We start from the raw sequence: 19,146 nt of genomic DNA on the forward strand, positions 1-19,146 counted from the left end.
TCGTCGCATTACCCGCGAGTTAATTGCTGACCACATGGTCTACAATTAACTGTACAAAAAGATTTACAATCTGGACTATAATTGAGAAAAGATCTACTTTTTTTAGTGGATATTGAGACGAGTTTGATAAACGTCAAATATCAGTCCATAAATGGCTGTTAAATAACGATCGGTCTCTGTCTACAAAACACTGACCATAATCTTGAACCAAGTTGGATCGGATACAAAAATTTCTGGTTCATCCGGTATTTATCATGAATCGATTATGATCGAATAAAATGATAAGACTTTCGATAGAGATACAAACGAAAAGCTTATTAGCTTATTAAACGGCTTGTTCGCAATGCCGGTCCTTTTCAAAGCATCGACAAGAAAAATCGATATCAAATAGCCCAGTCATTAAAATGCTTAGTCTCGATGCTGCAAGGGTGCCTACCTCTATCTTTCCTTTTCTTAATAGTTTCTAGTAATTCTTGACAAAGTATCGCGAAACCCTTTCCGTTCTTCGTCGATAACGAACTAATCTTTACGTCTCGATTGACGTAAAAGAATTTTAAAATATTATAGAATATTATATAATTTTTAAAATATTATAGAATATTGTGAAAAGAAAATTTAATAAAGGCCTGAGGTTTTAGAAGGAACATGCGAGATTGACGCGAAGTCAAACAGAGTTATTACAATCTGAATTTGGTGGAGTATGTTCGCTTGTGTTTTGCTTTTCATTCCAAGAATGTTCTATCATTTTATAAGCAACGTTTCGCTTCATGCATTCAGCAAATATAAAATTATCATTTACACTGCTCTGTTTGTTTCCCCTTTGTTTATGTACGGTAATGATCTATCGGCGCGCGCGTAAAGGAAACACACACACACTCACCGTATTATCATAGCGAGAGAACTGCTCCGTACAGTTCCGTGTTATTTTTCGATGTTTCTCGTGTCTCGCACTTTTCGTGTTATTGTTGCATTCGAATGGTGTGTTCCCCGCTCAGAAACAAATCAATAAACAAACAGTTAAGGCCGGAATATACTAGAGGACACGGTCGCGGTTTTGAAAATATAAAAACGTTACTGGGTCAGAAAACATAGGACCTCTGTTGGGGAGTGCAAAAAGTTCGCACCGTGTAGGTTTACAGTTCATCCCGTCATTTTCGAGAAGTCAAGTTCTATAAAATTTTCGTACTCCAAAATTTCGAAACGTTTCACGCATTGCAATTATGTTTTACAGTTACGTTTTACAATTACATTTCAGAATGTTTCCAAAGCCTCGCAAGTTCAGATACCACTAGCAATCCCATACACACAGATCTACCTATAAGAAAAACTCAAGAAACAAGCCGGAGTTCAAACGAAAGACATTGTCGAACAGCAAGGACTAGTTAAAGGAAAATATTAATTGCAAAACCAAATGTTACTGCCTGTTCATAGTTTCTTAAGAAATTGTAATTTCAAAATCTAACTATGCACGATATACTTTTACAGAAGCAAATATTATGCGCGTGATTTTGTTTACGAATGCGTGGCTGAAATAAAACGCTAACGAGATTTCAAATGCTATGAATAAAAAAGAGAGAAGTACAGATACCATGTGAGACCGCTAATGGCGGTCACGTAAGCTTTAATAGGTGCGGTAGTTAAGGGATAATTAAATTACTTGACGTTGTAGGAATTTTCAATCGAGGGTAGTTTTCACAGGACCCCCTTTTTACAGAATAGTTCGAATCGTTAATCACAGTGGCGATAATATAGATATATTTGCATCCAATATTATAAGATTCACAATGAATTTACATAAACTGTTTACCTAACTACTGACTCGCTGATACTCGGACTGTATTAATATTAGCTTTTGTTCATTATAGAAAAAATTGCTTTTTACCCCTATATATAATAAATAAATATATATATATATAAATGAAATGAATGAATAAATAAATATATAAAATAAGTAAATAAATATATAAAATAAATAAATAAATATATAGATAAATGAGTTTTCGAAAGAAACGACTGGCGTGTCCAAATAAACGACAACTTCGAAACCGATGAACCATTAACGGATAGATGAATGCATTGTTCGCGCGCGCGGACGTTGCCTTGAACAGTTTAGACAAACACGAGATCGAACACCCTGCGTAGCGTATCAATCTCCATCTTTCCTCCCGAAACGAGATCCGCATCAATCTGCATCGCTGCAGATGCTGCTGCAGCATTCGCGGCATCCCTGCTGCATCGTTTCGCAGCATCAATACTGGAAAAACTCGGCGGGAGGGTGGCGAAATTTGTGTAACAATGCAGGAGCCGGCGGACACCGGGCATCCGAGAACCGTGGGAACAATGCCGGATGAAGTCGATCAAGGAAAACTTTAATGCAGTTGACAGAGGAACGGATTCGCCGTTTTATGTTCGCCGGATAATGGGTATTGTTCGTGTTCGGCTATTAGAAGGCCGACGTCTTGGTTCGCCAACAGTCGGGAAGCGACGACGAACCAGGGCGGAGACCCGAAGGGGATGAGAAGGACCATCGATTCGCCGCGGAAACTTTTCGTTGATTTGCATCGGCCGCCCAGTGTTTTCCCATGATTACCATCCTGTCCTGTGTATCTGTCATCCCGTAGGACGCGGTGCTCGAGACAGCGGCGCGGCTCTCGGCGCAGCGTCCGGACTTGTTTCCTCTGTTATTCTTGCGTCTTGCCATCGCGAAACTTTGCCGCAGCCTCGTACAAAGTCGCTGGAACGGATCCCACGCCGTTCCTAAACGTCGCGCGCACACCATCTTCCCAGGAGATTTCAAGAATTCCTCGCGTTCCTTCTTTTGTCTTCGTTTCTTAACGCTAAACCTACTGTGCCGATCAAAACGACCGACTGTTCACAATTTTTATTTTGAAATTATTGAAATTGTGGAGACCCTGAATAAACTTCACAACTAAAACGCACGCTATAATAAAAATGATGATCAATAAATTCAGTCTATTAAGCAACACACGTTGGTCACTTTTAAAGCTCGGTAGATTTAACGATAAGGACGGACATATCGGTCTGCGGATTGTTATAGGGTAATGGAGCCAATTACTGTGCCTTTCTTTTTTATTTTCAAACATAATTAACACTGCAGCTACCGAGATCTTAAAGCGACTAACAAAAATTGTCTCGCAAGAATTACAAGATAGAATTTATTCATAATTTTTCACAATTTTTCTTATAGTGTGTGCTTGAACGAAGAAATATATACAACAATTCTTAATTATTTCATAATCTCGTTATGAAATGGAAAACGTGAAATCGATTATTTGACCGGCGGTGGTAGATTTCGTGTTAACTTTACGTTTATTGTATAAGACAATAACATATTCTTTTAACTTACCTCGTAGAGGTTCCTGCAAATTTGGAGGTATGTACTGTCCTTTTATGACGAAGCACTTTTATAAAGGGTTCGAACCTATCTCGTATAAGTTCGGGTATACTTAACACTTAGTCGACCGCACGCGCTACAGTTTCCACCGCGCTCAGGAAAGCCAAACTGCGCTGTCCACCGCGCATTTTTCTGAGGTAGCACGGACTGAAATACGCTATTTGAAATCAAAAACGTCCGAAAATTATTTACGTGATCAATTATATCTTACGGTAACAATTTCGTTCAACGATTTCACATATTGCTTATACAAAATTCGAATTTAAAAGTGTATAATAATTATTTTTTAATGGTTATTCAAAAAGTATAGTTAATAGAGTCAGAGAATTAAGGACAGTAAAGATGACGGATAAATAACGTAACTCGTAATCCGTAATAACATAATTCGTCGATTAGTCTGATATATGGGAACGATGGTGCTATTATTGTCGTCAACTTCACAATCACTTATCAGTAGATCAATGTCTTCAGAACAGTCTGATAGTGTGTCCATAAACAACTCATCGCTTGAATTGTCACTCATGTTTCTGGACATTTTTAGGGATATTTTTTCTATACTTCGTTTCACACCACTTGTTGAGAGTCACGGCAAGGAGCTTAGCTTCTACACTAATATTTGCAAGTTGAGCGGAGTCTTATATATTCAAAAAAGTCGTGAGAGTGAGGTGTAAGTAGCATTTCGATATCTAATGGGAGTGGTGTTGGCGTGCTGGTGTGCATTTTATTATATGTTGTACTCTATAGAAATAAGAAGCTCTATAAAGAAAGAAGCGTTCCTCAGGTCAAAGTGGTAGATCTACCCGATCGATCGGCTAAGTGTTCTAATAAAATAATTTTATGGCTGATAGAGGCACCTTCGGAAATCCCGAACATAAAGAACCGTTATAATGGGCAATAAAAGACTTCAAAAATTAGTGCATGTTGTTATAATTATGTTGTACTCTATAGAAATAAGAAGTTCTACAGAGAAAAAAGCGTTCCTCAGGTCAAAATGGTAGATCTACCCGATCGGTCGGCCACCGACTAGCTTGGAAATGGGTAGATCTACCCGATCGGTCGGCCACCGACTAGCTTGGAAATGGGTAGATCTACCCGATCGGTCGGCTATAAGTGTTAACAGAAAACACTCACCAACGAGAGGCGAGCTCAGCTGGCGCGAGACGGCCGAGCCAATGAACGGAACTGAGGTTCGTCCGCTCGTTGGCTTGGCCGTCTTACGACCTCGCCTCTCATTGGTCACTGTTTTCCGTTAATAACTCATAAACAAAGCCGCGGATTGCATTTTCGCCGAAGAAAAAGTTACTTCAAATGACTTCAGGAATCCCTCATTTCCTGGAAGTACCATAATTTTGGGACATTCTGTATTATGCAAGTTGGTGCAATCAGTTCGATTATCTTGAATATCTCAGGCATTTTTTAAGATACAGGGAAACTTTATTAACAAATCTTTTTACATGTGAAAGAATTTTGAAGGGCAATAAAAGACTTCAAAAATTAGTGCATGTTATTATAATTATGTTGTACTCCATAGAAATAAGAAGTTCTACAGAGAAAGAAGCGTTCCTCAGGTCAAAATGGTAGATCCACCCGATCGGTCGGCCACCGACTAGCTTGGAAATGGGTAGATCTATCCGATCGGTCGGCTAAGTGTTAAATGTACTGTTTTCTCGCCAATGTACAGTTCTCATGCGACAAGAAGGCATCTTCGGGTTCACATTCCCCCTCTTACTAGCTGCGGCAGTGGGACAGCTAGTAAGAGGGGGAATGTAAACACAAAGGTACTTCCTTATCGCATGACGACTATACTTATACGGGATTCGAACCTATCTTGTAGAAGTTCGAGTACACTTAAAAGTACTGTTTTTCACGCCAAAGTAGTACTTGCAGAGGGTTCGAACCTATCTCGTTGAGTTTCGAACATATTTGAAAGTACTGTTTCTTTGACAAAGTACGTGCAAAGGGTTCGAACCTAGCTCGTAAAAGTACTGTTTGTTCGCCAAAATACTTATAAAGAGTTCGAAACTATCTCGTAGAATTGCAAGTATACTTGCAACCCACTGAATCCCATCTCCAGTGCGGATCTTAAATAACGGGTGCCGATCGGTCAGTCAAAGAGAACTAGAGAAGAGCGCGGCAACTTTCGTGTCGTTTGTGGGTCATCCGATTTGATTCAGGTAACGAACCACAAATCGGGCCGGCCTTAGTGGGCGGTATTAGCCGTAAAAAAAACCGCTGGCGCGAGCTCGAACGGAATCGCGGGAATTTATCGGGAGCCGGCGATCGAGCAATCAGTCGATAAGAACACCTCCGGCCGGCAGTTCGATGGCAGATAACGCATCGAATCGAATCACGTCGCGTCAGGTTGGTACCCCGTTGCCGGCGCCAGGTACCGAACCCGTGGATGTTTGCTCTAACCGAATTATGCAGATTGCCGGCCGCCTGAAATTAGCGTTGCGCGGCCACCATGATAATGTTGGCGTGTCGCGTGTTACCGGCTTAACGGCCGTCCAAGATCGGCCGGGCCCGTGCTCCGACACCCCCTCTGTGTAACGAGATGATTTTCATATTTTACAGCCAATTCGCCCCGGCTAATGTCCTTAGTTCGAATTAGCGGAACGACGGTGAACGCCGACCGGTGTAATTCCCGCGCGTTTGTTTGCCTCGCAGCGACTCGCTGGGAGCTTGGTCAGGTTGTCAGATCGATCGCGGCGGCTCTTTCGTTTTCGATGCGGAGAATCGATCGATCGACGGGTCGCGGTGGAGTCGATGATGGAGCCCATCGATTCCAAAACCGATTGTTTTTCACCGACTGCGGGAACATAGACGGATGGTGCTCCGCTCGAGAGCCGGTTCGGCTTCAATTTACACGACCGGTGCTTTTTCAGAGCGGCCGCGGGCCTAATCATTTTCACGATAAACCGTGACCAGAGGCGTGCAAGTATACTCGGATTTCACGAGGCGAGTCGAATTTATTTCGAGTTTTTTTCGAGCTACTCGAAAGCGGCGTATTATTCGGAAAAAGTGTGAGTTACTTGATAAATCCCACATTATCGAATATTCGTAAGATTGTTGAGCACTGGATCGAACAATCGCAAGATTTCGAGATACTCGAAGATGAATGTTCAGCTGAAAAATTGTCCAGTTACTCCAATATTTACCTATGTATTGTATGAAGTGTGTCAAGTATTACTTAAATAAAAAGTTGAAAAAACATCATTTTTTAATTTTGTTATCATTTCAACCGATTGCAACCTAAACAAAATTTTATTTACGTATTCTGTAGAAAACTAGACCGAATTAAAACGTGAAAAAAATTCAAGTCATTTGAACCAATTTAAAAGTAGCTATTCCATTTGAAAAGCTGTCAATATAGTTCCTGCGACTTCTTCAACGGAACTTACTTCTTTTTAATTGGCCCAAATGACTTGAATTTTTTAAAGATGTTAATCCATCTACTAGTTTGTTAGAGAATAGGTAAACAAAATCTTGTTCGAGTTGCAATTGATTGGGATGATAAAAATACATACATATATGTAAGATATGTTATATATGTTATCTACAATTTGTGAATTTTATGCATTTATTGAACAATTGAATAATTGCAATTTGAAATAATAAAAAATATTAAAGGAATTTTGAAATACCTACGAATTATTGTCAATCTATTAGAATTATTAAAGAAAGTAAGAACGTTCTATTTAGCTTCTATTTCTTGCAACTGATGCAGACAATTTTTATTTCGAATAAAAAGATCGCAATCTAGTTATACAGGGTGTCCTAAAATTATGGTATTTCCGAGAAATGAGAGATTCCTGAGGTGATTTGAAGCAACTTTTTCCTTTACAAAAATTTTCTCCGAGGCATCGTTGACGAATTATTCATGAAAAACACTGACCAATGAAGGGCGAGTTCGCTCGGCGCTAGGCGACCGAGCCAATCAGAGGAAGCGAGCTGCGTGCGCTCGTTGGCAAGCCCGTCGCGCGCCAGCCAAGCTCGCCTCCTATTGGTCACTGTTTTTCGTTAATAACTCGTAAACAAAGCCGCGGATTGCATTTTCGTTAAGGAAAAATTTACTTCAAATAACCTCAAGAACCTCTGATTTCCCGTAAGTACCATAATTTTGGGACACCCCGTATATTATATATTTTATATATTGTTATTATTACTGTATATAATCTCAATGTTCTAATATTTATTTACACGTTCGCGGACAAAATTACAAAATTTCGTGGGGTCACCGTCAATCCAAGGGGGTCATTCTAACATTAAAAGTAACGTAGATATTCAAGGTGGTCAAAGTTATTGCTCCACCTTGTACTTTATCGCGGTACTATATGTTTAGTTTTACGCAGTGTATAAAACGATAAGAACGATTTTGTGGTAAACGATCGTCGTAATAAGAATCGCACGATCGAGTGGCCAGGTTACATGTTTTTGTGACAAGCGTGGCCGAGCAACGTTCGACGACGGTGAACAAATTAATATTGCAATCAAAGCGGTAGAAGCTAATTCATTACCAGACGAGGTAATATGGAAGCGTAATGTGAAATTGGCTATTATTTCCGAAATTCCGTCGTGTAACATCTATCCGCAATGACAGCAGCTATTACTATTAGGTTCCATTGCTGTTCATTTGTCACGCTGCAGTCTGTATCAACTGTTTGCGGTACAAAGCTATTTTTCAACAATGAAACTCTGCTCCGGGATTAATGTTGAAATCTCAAAGGTCGCTTTTACAGGAAACATCGTGTCGTTTGATCACGTGCAGAATCATTTTAACAACGTCGAAGTCACTTCACGTCAATTTCACGCAAATGAGATATAAATTATCATGAACCGAAATGAATGCAAAAGTTGCGATCTCGTTTGTGCAAAAGACGTAGAAACACGTGAAATTGTTAAATAACTCAATGGAAATTGTGGATCATATTTAATATTGCTAATTTCTTTTTAATAATGTATCGTATTATTTGTTTTAAATTTTTAGAACAAAATTTACCTTAATTATGAAAACAAATTTAGGGATTATCTCTTTAATTCTTAATATTAAAAATATATATTGTATATATGTATGTGTCGTTGTAGAAATTATTGTATTTTATTTCTGTTCTATTTATTTTCATATGGTCCGTCTCCTTATACATAACATATCATGCAATAAAATAAAATAGATGAATTAAAACAAGAAAATAAAATAAATTGAATAGAACAAAATATAATAAATTATACTCAAGTAAAATACAATAATTTCTACGACGGCATACATTATACATATTTGTAATATAAAAAATTTAAGGGATAGTCTTTAAATCTATTTTCATATAATAATTAATTTTAATATATGAACGAAATTCACTTCAAAAGAAAAGTTGGATAACAATAAAATCGAATTACATTTCGTATCTGATCAAATATTTATAATCATTTTACTACATAAAAATGTATATTTTAATTAGCTCTCTTATTGTTGAGTTTAATACAATTTTATTATTAATGTAACAAAATCTGGTGTGTACACTTCAATGAAAAGCTCAAAAAGAATGCGTTACAGTAGCATACTCTAAGCATACAAGAAGGTCGTCAAATTTGACATTTTCAAAGGTCAATGTTGCACAAATTAACACGAACCCAAAAGAGCAACTAAAAATAGAAAACGCAGGGTACGTCACGCTCAACGGCTGTCGAGAAGGAAATATCGTGTCGTCGCTGAGCTGTGAAAAATCATCGGAAACAGAATCGCTTGATAGAACCACATGCCGTTAAGAAAAAGCGAACTGGGGGTGTTGTTTAACCCTAGAAAGATAACCATATGACAACGTACGTAAAAGATAACCATACGCTTCAGAGGCGCATGCTTTTCTAAGGCGTCAATTTTATACTAACAATGGATATTTATTTAAGTTAATCTAGTCATTTTAAAGGTTTGGCATTATTGTAAAAATAAAATGCATTTATATTATATTTTTTTATATTTTAAGTAATTTTAAACTTAAATCACTAGACCTCTATGAAAAATTAACAAAAATCAACAGTCTTCGGTTTATGGGAACAAATCCCGTAAAATATCACAAAAAATAGTGTTTTATCCTTACAAACTAGTAGACTATAATATAATCAGTGTAAAAAAAACTATAATATTATAAAAAATTTCTTTAGAGACAGTCATGACAAACGTCTTTCTTGTGTTCACCACAAACTGTCTTTTTGCATTTGGCACAGGTCATCTTTGACATTCTTTTCTTTTTAGACGTGCAAAGACTGCAATAACGCCTTTTTTTGGCTGAGGGTTCTTCTTCATCATCTGTGGAAGCCTGTACAGCAGATTTTGGAAGAATATTTTCAATGTTGCTTCGCACATGCCTTGGCAAAGTGGGTGCTTCCAGTCTTTGCGTCATCCACGGTGCAGTCAGTTGTTTATTTCGCAGGCGCCTCTGCGACGTAGGTTATCTTTCTCGGGTTAATGCGGCGACGCTTTCCCAGGTGAAAATTGACAATGTCGACGATTACACGAGCGCAAACACGTGTCACGTCGTCGAACAGCCTTGTCTCGTTTCATTATCCGTAGGAACACGAACTTCTGAACATTTTCCGCGGCGAAACACGGGGGATTCGCCGTCGAGTCTGCGTTATTAATTATGCCGGTCGGGAAATTGGCTTCCGCCTCGATTAGAGGACGGCTTGGTTCTATTAATTATACCATTTCTTTTTATCCACCGTTTTCCAGTTGCTCCCGCTCGTGCTCCATCCCCGGCATTTTCCGTCTAACTACATCGGGAATAATTATGCTTGACATCGAGAACGTGCGCAGCTATTCGCTTCGGGGTTACCTGCCGAAGTTATGACGCTTGTTAGACACGGGACCTCGGCGCCGGAAAATCGGATTGGTTGCGCGCCGGAGAGGACGAGCTGCTCCCGCGTATCCCGCCATGCGGACCCGCAGTCGGATCCAATCGACTAATTACGAGATATCGCGCGGCGTAACGACCGGACGCGTCTCCTTGCGACGATCTCGCGGAAACTTTCGAGCCTCGATCCACAAGTGATCGTTAATCTCTTTGTTTTGCGTTCAACCCTCCTGCTGCACTGGATCAAAATGTCTTACATTTTATCTTTTTTTTCCAATAAGTGATGTTATCATGAGAAGAATGAAATTAATAACTAATTCAATAGGGTTGATGTCCCAATTTCTGTGCTCTTCTCAATTTCTGTACGTGTAGAAAAAGAAAAGTTTTATATATAAATTGATGGTTTATATATTTTTATTACGTTTATCTTATCAATATGTAAAAATTGAAACGATTGAAAGGTGTCTTTTGATACCTTCGTTAAAAATTGTGTTATTAAATATAATCAGAATGAATTAATGAAGAATCTGTGCCGCTTGCAATCGGTGTAAAAAAATGTCTATTTCGTAGAAAGAATCTCTCGTTGTCCATTTGGTAACAGTGAGAAGATTGTATTGACTCGGATTCTACGCGATATTTATTACAATATCTGCTGGAACGATGAAATTTACTCATTTCTCACGGAATTATTTTCGGTGTTAAACGAACTCGTACTTAATTCATTTAATTCACTCCGTTTACGGTAAATTCTCTCCAATTGTAAATGAAAACCTCTCTAACTTGTAAATACAAGTGGACAATTTCGAAAGAGGGAATACGATTATTCGAGCCTTGTGGTTCGGTTTTATAGCCGCCGATTATCGACAACTATAAAAACGAGTCGTGAGGCTCGAATAATCGTATCTCCTCTTCCCAAATCGTCCATTTTTGTTTCCAAGCTGAAGTACAATTGGAGAAAATTCACTGTACTTCTTTCACGTGTATCTATAAAAATAAATCGTCATGGATCACTGTACAATCAATCCCAGGGAAAATCGCACGCTGCAGAAATCCCGAAACAGCGTCGCCATAAAGCACCGAATCGCCGTCTAACCAAATCCAATCCACGAATCAATCGCTCCCCTAAACAACAGATTCAATTTGGCAGCCGGGAAAGTATCAAGAGTTAATCCGACTTGCATTTTAATTCGCCGGGAACGATCGACCAGGACCCCGTCGACTAGTAACGTTAATAATAGCCGCATCGTAAATGAATGATAATTGCAGCCGGTGTGTAACGTGGTATTAATTGCAATCAAAATGCAATTTGACGGGAGTTGTTAGTCTCCGGGAGCCCGGAATGATAGTTCCATTTTCGCGATTGTAATTCGACGACATTTACCCTGCGCAAACCCGGTTGTAATTTACCGCGGTGTCGTTTCGTCGTCGCATGCATTTATATATTAATTACTATCGCGATTCGACAGGAGAGTGTACGAAACGCTTATTTACCGAGATGTTCGATTCATTACCTGCGGGTTGTCGCGTCGCCGGCTTTGTTACAGCGAAGCTTCACTTTTTCGAGAGATTTCTACGGTTTTTCAATTTCTCGGATCTTTCCTTTCTAGTCAAAATGCATTCATTTCCTGCGTTATGCGTGTCCTATTTTGTGGATGAAATGAACATCGTATTTCGTTTAAATGCAGATTGTATGCGCTACGAAGCTCTCTCAATTTGGCGCAAGAATCTCGCAGTTTTCTCTAAAAAACGCAAGCGACTTCGACTATACTATTTCTCACATCTCTCAATCACTCAATTGTGCCAGTTCACATACGAGAAGAGAGATAGGACATGTTATCATTATACTGCGGATCTTTATGCACAATGAAAATTGATTGTCCCGAAGGTGGAACAAGATAGAAACTATCTTTCTTCAATCATTTTAATGGATTGAAAATAATACATTAAAATTCGTTCAATCTTTCCCATTATTATTTTATTATTATTTATTTAGCGTTTACGGATCGAAACTGTTTGTCACAAAAGTAAAGAATATTATTTTTTATTATTATTATTTTTTCGAAGTATATATTCCTACAATACACTGTTAAGTAATACAATTAGGTACCTGCAGAAATAAAATATAAAAGATGTATAAAACAACATTGTCAGAACAAAAACCTTTCACACATCTTTTTCAGAACGACGTGTTTAAAATTTCGTGGACACTTTTGATCCTCTCTCAAGCATGCCAGGGTGAATAAAAATAGCCCGACAGATATTTCTCCTGAAAAGCAGTTGCCCAGACGACGACTGTAACACGTTCGCTGATAATTCAGCACAGCGTCTCCGTAACACGACGCTGTGTCGTTTCTACACATTAATTATTATATCGAGATCCGAGGACGCGCTAAACGGTCTTATACAGAGTCGTTGAATTAATTACTTACTAGCCGTCGGGGTGTCGGCGTTGTTGGTAGGAGCGATGAGCCAGAGAGACCGAATTCATCAACGTCGGCGGATCTTTGTTCGATTGAGGGACTCGCGGGGATTCGTCCATCCCCGCGACTCGGTTTTGTTCTTCAAACCGGCCGTCCACCGGAACGGCCAAACAATACTTATTAACGTGCGCCGCGGAGCAGGCTCCATCGTGAAAATCATATCCGATCCCCGGCGACCGTATTCACGACGGACAAAGACCGAAGAAAAATCGAGCCAACTTTCCTTTCTTCGCCGGGTATCGCGAGATTGTTTTCTGCCCGCGAAACGACGTCAAAACTGTAATGGACAGCGATGGCGCGGGAAACTGGGACGCCGTTTCGTTCCATTCCCCCTTTCACTCTCTCTCTCTCTCTCGCTCTCTCTCTCTTTCTCTCTTACTCTATATCTCTCTCTCAATTCCATCTCTCTCTTTCTGTCTCCTTCTCTCGATTGCTATCTCTCTCTCTCTTTCTCTCGTTCGCTATTTCTCTCTTTCTCTCGCTTGCCATCTTTCCCTTTCTCTCTCTCTCTCTCTCTCTTACTCTATATCTCTCTCTCAATGCCATCTCTCTCTTTCTGTCTCCTTCTCTCGATTGCTATCTCTCTCTCTCTCTTTCTCTCGTTCGCTATTTCTCTCTTTCTCTCGCTTGCCATCTTTCCCTTTCTCTCTCTCTCTCTCTCTCTCTCTCTCTCTCTCTCTCTCTCTTACTCTATATCTCCCTCTCAATGCCATCTCTCTCTTTCTGTATCCTTCTCTTGATTGCTATCTCTCTCTCTTTCTCTCGTTCGCCATCTCTCTCTTTCTCCCGCTTGCCATGTCCCTCTTTCTCTCGCTTGCCATCTCTCTCTTTATCTCTCTCGCGATCTCTCTGTTTCTCTCGCTCGCCATCTTTCTCTTCTTCTCGCTAGCCATCTCTCTCTTTCTCTCCCTTGCCATCTCTCTGTTTCTCTCGCTCGCCATCTCTCTCTATCTCCCTCTTTCTCTCGCGAGCGAGCGAGGCGGAAAAATTCGCGGAAGACGTTACACGGTTTAACGAGGATTACCTTCTTATCGCGTAATTCCTTTTCAGGAATCTTGTTAGCGCTTCTCTCTTGCTTTGTTCGACAAACGGGAAACACCGGAGCCAGTTCGCAATGGGAATTTACTGAATTAGATGGGATTCGTTAACACGAAAATTGTGTGTCAGGAGGTAGAAGTCTTGCGGGATGCGGCCGCGAGAAATCGTATTTGACGAACGGATGCAGGAAGTTTGCGAGAAGGTTTGCGGGCGATGGTGATTGAGAACCTGTACTGCATTCTCCCTTGATTCTGTTATACATTCGAAGGTTGTTCAGAGGCGCATTGATTTATCTAAATTGTTATAGAATGAGTAGTTGAAACTTGGCAGACCTGGTGGAAATGGATCTGTCATCGACGTTTAAATGTTTGAGGTCCTGAAGTGCAAAAATGATATTTCGAAGTGCATTGAAATATTGTGGGGAACTCTACTCGAGAACTGTAAGATAAAAATGTGCCCACAAAGATTGTGAGAGGATTAAAAAGTGATGAACATACTAAAATTGGTCGTCGTGTCATTTTGACCCAGTGTGTTTATCCAAATTCTTATTGTTATTATTATATTATATATAAGGAGTGATAAGATTAATGGAAACTAAGCGTGTGATATACTAATTTAACCTTATCAAAATTATTATAGAGGAAGAAGGGAAATTATACTTGACTCATTTGTTTTGCAATTGATGCTGAACATTATTGTTTTGCATAAAGATCCGCAGTCTACTAATAAGTCTGCACGAAATATCTTCGAAAATATGTTTTGAAAAATTATTGAACGAAGCTCGGAATTGTTACAAGCCTTCCGATGGTTAATCCTGTAAATATAAATATTATTAAAAGATACCGCGTAAAAAAGTATAATTTGTAGTTCAGGGTCCGAAGTGGCCATCCACTAGTGAAGGGAGAAGAAGCCAAGGTTATTCCAGCAGCCGACAGGAGTAAAAATGCAAAACCGTTCGCCGGGAAGACAATTGATACCTTTACGGCTCGATAAGGTCGCCCCTCTCGACCCCATGGAAACGCGGTCCGATTCTGTTTCCCCGTTTTCGCTAAAAGGTTTATGGAAATCGTTCGTGCTCGCCGGGAGAATCCTGGATTCCAGGGGATTACGTCGTCACGGAAGCAACGCCGAGGTCGCGAAGACGACGGCCGAAGGAAAAATAGAGGTCAGAGGTTGTGTTACACGGCGTGATCGCTCGATTCGTTATGTATCATCGCCGTTCCCTTTGACATACGTGCTCTTTGTTTTGTCCGTACGTTCGGTTAGTCGCCTAACGTACATGCGCGACCGAACTATTGTACGCTCGATTCGCGCTTCCTACGGCAAATTAATGACGTGAAGGGTCTCTAGTAGTCTTAGAGAACTTTATTTTTTGTGTTGTACTCTCTGCGAGCGCTGGTGGAAGAATGCTCTTCCATCGCTGGAAAGTCGTGGAAGAGCACCCGTGGATGGAGGTAGATTGTTTATTATTGGTCAAGGCACGAATCACCCCTTGGAGGGGGGTGTCTGCCTTGACCCTTGTTGGGGCCTGAGAGGGTTTCTCCAATGGTGGGACCTTTTTATGGCCCTAGTCTCTGGACGCAACACTCTTCATTTGCAATCGTCGCCGGCCAAGAAACCTTACGCTCGAATGGAACGTCACTCGCGATGCTCCCGCGAATCGAAAACTTTGCCACATTGACGTTTCGTTGCCGGCGATATTTCCGTGTCCGACGAGGACGAGGCTCCGGCTTGTTGTCGCGCTAATGGTATCGGTTAAAAGCGGTTCCGTTTTACGGCTAAACGATCCTGTTTTCTGACCTGTCGCACCGGAATCTGGCCGGTTTTCTGAATGCGTGTTTCGTTATCTGGACATCGAGATTTGCCTCTCGCGGCGCTGCCCGCAATTTGTCTGCTGCGACATCATCGAGATTGCTGAATTGATTTGTTTATGAGCTGCATCGGAAACTACTGTTCGATAACGCCGTCTTTAGTTGCATCGCGTATGGACGGGTTCGAGTCGTACTCTTTTACCATAATATTTCTGCATACGGTGGTCTGAATAATTACAGCAATTAAATTATTCAATTAATTATTATTGCAATTAAAGTAACGTACATTTTTAGCGAGATTTAGACAAGAATTTGAAAAAAGAATTGTGTATTCCTATATCAGAGTTAATAGAAAATAGAAATAGGAAAATATGACGACTAATACCGAGGATAAAAATCAAGATGATAATTCGAGTGGGACACCGGGTACGTGAAAATAGCATATGATCCCTTTTAGTGCCGGTTGGAGACGTTTTAGGAGAGAACTACCATGATAAAATTATACTTGTTTTGTAACTATGTTTATGCACGTGTAATTACACGTAATTTGAAGCCGCTATCAGTTAATACGCAACTATTGCAGACAATTCATTTCTTTTATGTTTGGAAGGACAATTTCTCCTTTTTTTCCTCGTTTTTACTCTTGACTGTGTTTTTATTCGTTGCGTTCGATTAGCTATTTCTTCAAGAAACCATTCTTCAATTATCATAATAATTAACCCTTTGCGGTCGAAGCTATTTAAATTCGAAATCCAAAACATGATTTCTGATCTACGGTATTTCTATTTTATATAATTTATTGCAAATTTATGCGCATGAAATTGAGCCTACTGGCAAGTACAACGCAATTTTAACAGTTTTTTAAAAATATAAACGAGTCTGATGGCCTTACAATGATTTTGAAAAATAGTACACCAATTTTTAGTGGCGCCTCAGAGTCGCCACTCGATTGCAAAGAGTTAAAGAAACGTTTTAATTGTTGTTATCAAGTTCATGAATCGGACACACCAAATGTTTGCAGATGGGACGCTCGCAATGTCACGTGGCGCGTACGCGTGACGTAGGTGTCGCATTGTCGCAATAACGTAACGTCGTCAAAGCATCTGTTACGTCTTGATTTTCGAGATTCATTTAAAGTTAGTGCATTATCTGGTAGGTTTAGATTTTTCAGATTTATTTAAATGTTTTGGAAACGAAAAAGATCGAGCCCGCATTTAGCCCAGTCAATGAAGCAAACTAAAGAGAATAAATCGTTTGTACGTGTTCCAGATATTTGCGAAAAAAGAGTATTTACTTTTGACCAAGTAGATTGTCTTTATAATTATTTATTTAAGATTTATGTAATTTAATATTATCATATGTACCTGAAATTAATAAAAACAGTACTACTGCTAAAAGTAATGCCAAGATCACTTTATTTTGTTACACGTGCCCTATTCATGAATACCTTTTAGACACTCTCTAAAAATCTGAAAAATAAAGCAACTAAACACAGAGGAAAATCTCGTTGACACTGTGCGTTCTTATAGCAAAAGAGCTGATCTTTCGAATGTTACGAATTACAATCAGATAAGTCGTCTAGCATCTTTGTTATCTTATCCTAAACAAGATCGTCCCGTTCACGGTAATTCGCTACTTCTCAAACGAAAGATACAGCGCTAAATCGACATAATTTGACGAAGCTCGAGCAAATATCCATGAAAATTTTCCGGAACATAATAATTCCAGAATTCACGAAGATCCGCTTTAACACGTTCCGTGCCGAGCTTTTTTTACTCGAATCTTCACACTTTGATATTTTACTAAAACTTGATGTATTACGTGCAATTATTAATTCTCGTACACATAACAACGTAACAAAAACTTATCAACGCCCATTCTTGCGGTGGAAATTGATTCTTCGGTTCTAAATTTCTTGTAAACAATTTGTTCAGTTCACTAAGTAAACATGCAAGCGTGTACCATCGATGGTACACGTGGCACGGAACGTGTTAAGGGTTGAAAACGCCGAGCACGCGAGTATCGTCCCTGTGGAGCTCGCAGCCGCGGCCTGACGGCGACAAAAATCGCATAAATAAACCGGACAAGCGGTATTGCAGCGGAACATCTAGAAACACGAAATAGTGCAAGTAAATTTCTACGTAACAATTTAGCAAGGTTATTCAGCAGATTGTCCGGGCAAAATTCAACAGGATTATGTCGCGTCGCGTCGTGTACACCTGCTCGTGCAGTTAAATTAGTGTTCCCCGGTAAGGAATCCGGGCCGGTGTAAAACGAAACGAAACGGCGCGTCGGGGGATGGGATGGGACGGCATGGGGAGGGGGGCGATGACCGAAATCACGGTGGTGAGCCGGGTGTATCGGCGAATATTTGCGAAAGAGTCGTGTTCCGCGGGCCGTAAGTGAATTATGCAAATTAAATGCACGGCAACAGAGCAACCCGGCGTGTCCGCGGCCTGAAAATGTTCGCGCGAAATAAGCGATTATTCACGAATTACCCTGTAATTTATTAGCGAGCGACGAACGTCCGGTCATCGGAATAGCCGATGGCCCGTTTAGCATTCTCTCCCTCGCTAGAGCTGGTGTACCTTTACCCGGGTACCCTAATAGTACCCGTGTATCACCTGGATAGAGCAAACATATCTGGCTATCTCATGACTGGATTGCGGGTTTTTATGCAAAATAAATGTTTTCTGCATCGTTCCCTGGAAACAAGAACCATAGAGGCATGTATTCCTGGCCTGAATAATTTCAATGAGTTACAAGCAGTACAATGGAATTATAAAATTGCTCTAATAGTTTCACTGTGTTTTGCGTTTCATCTATCTGTTTGTGTCGCAGCTGCATAAAATCCGCAGTCTACTCGCAAGACAGCCGAATAGTCAGGTACATACCTTATAACAGACTATATATAATTATATATTATAATATATAATAATTAATATATTATTTATGTAATATATTGTAATATATTATATAAATATGTTAAATATATGAATATATCAATAAAATAACATTCTGTGCTACGTATTTTTTGATATACAAACGTGGCCCATCGGTGATGCATATATATATATTATAATATATATTATTATATATTATATTATAATATATAATGATAACATATAATATATTATTTATTATATATTATAATATATTAATATATTATATATTTATATAATATATAATGATAACATATAATATATTATTTATTATATATTATAATATATTAATATATTATATATTTATATAATATATTTATTCATATATTCAAAAAGTGTCAACTGGGCGTATTCGTTCCCCAAAAAGTCACACATTTTCTCCACTATGCGTGGGCGACCCTATATTTCTAATTGGGCCGCCGAAGATGCAGAGGTGGATCAATGTTCCCCCAACTAAAGCCCACCCCGAGGCCCGCGATTTTCCAAAGGAAAAACAAACTGATCTCTGGAAAACCACGCGACAGTCCTCGGCCACTTACCCGGCAATATATATCTTTTGTCTGCGACCCAGGAAACCAAATACTATTGGGGCCTCGAGTGCCTGGTCGTCTAGAA

The 19,146-nt window shown here is 39.6% G+C and overlaps 1 protein-coding gene across 5 annotated transcripts in view; it reads left to right on the plus strand.

Moving 5' to 3' along the window:
- Positions 1 to 19,146, plus strand: part of LOC117225885 (protein turtle homolog B) — a 763,215-nt gene that overhangs the window by 169,447 nt on the left and 574,622 nt on the right. The window lies entirely within an intron of this gene.

The sequence above is a fragment of the Megalopta genalis genome, chromosome 6, assembly GCF_051020955.1.
Source record: "Megalopta genalis isolate 19385.01 chromosome 6, iyMegGena1_principal, whole genome shotgun sequence".
Taxonomy (NCBI): Eukaryota; Metazoa; Arthropoda; class Insecta; order Hymenoptera; family Halictidae; genus Megalopta; species Megalopta genalis.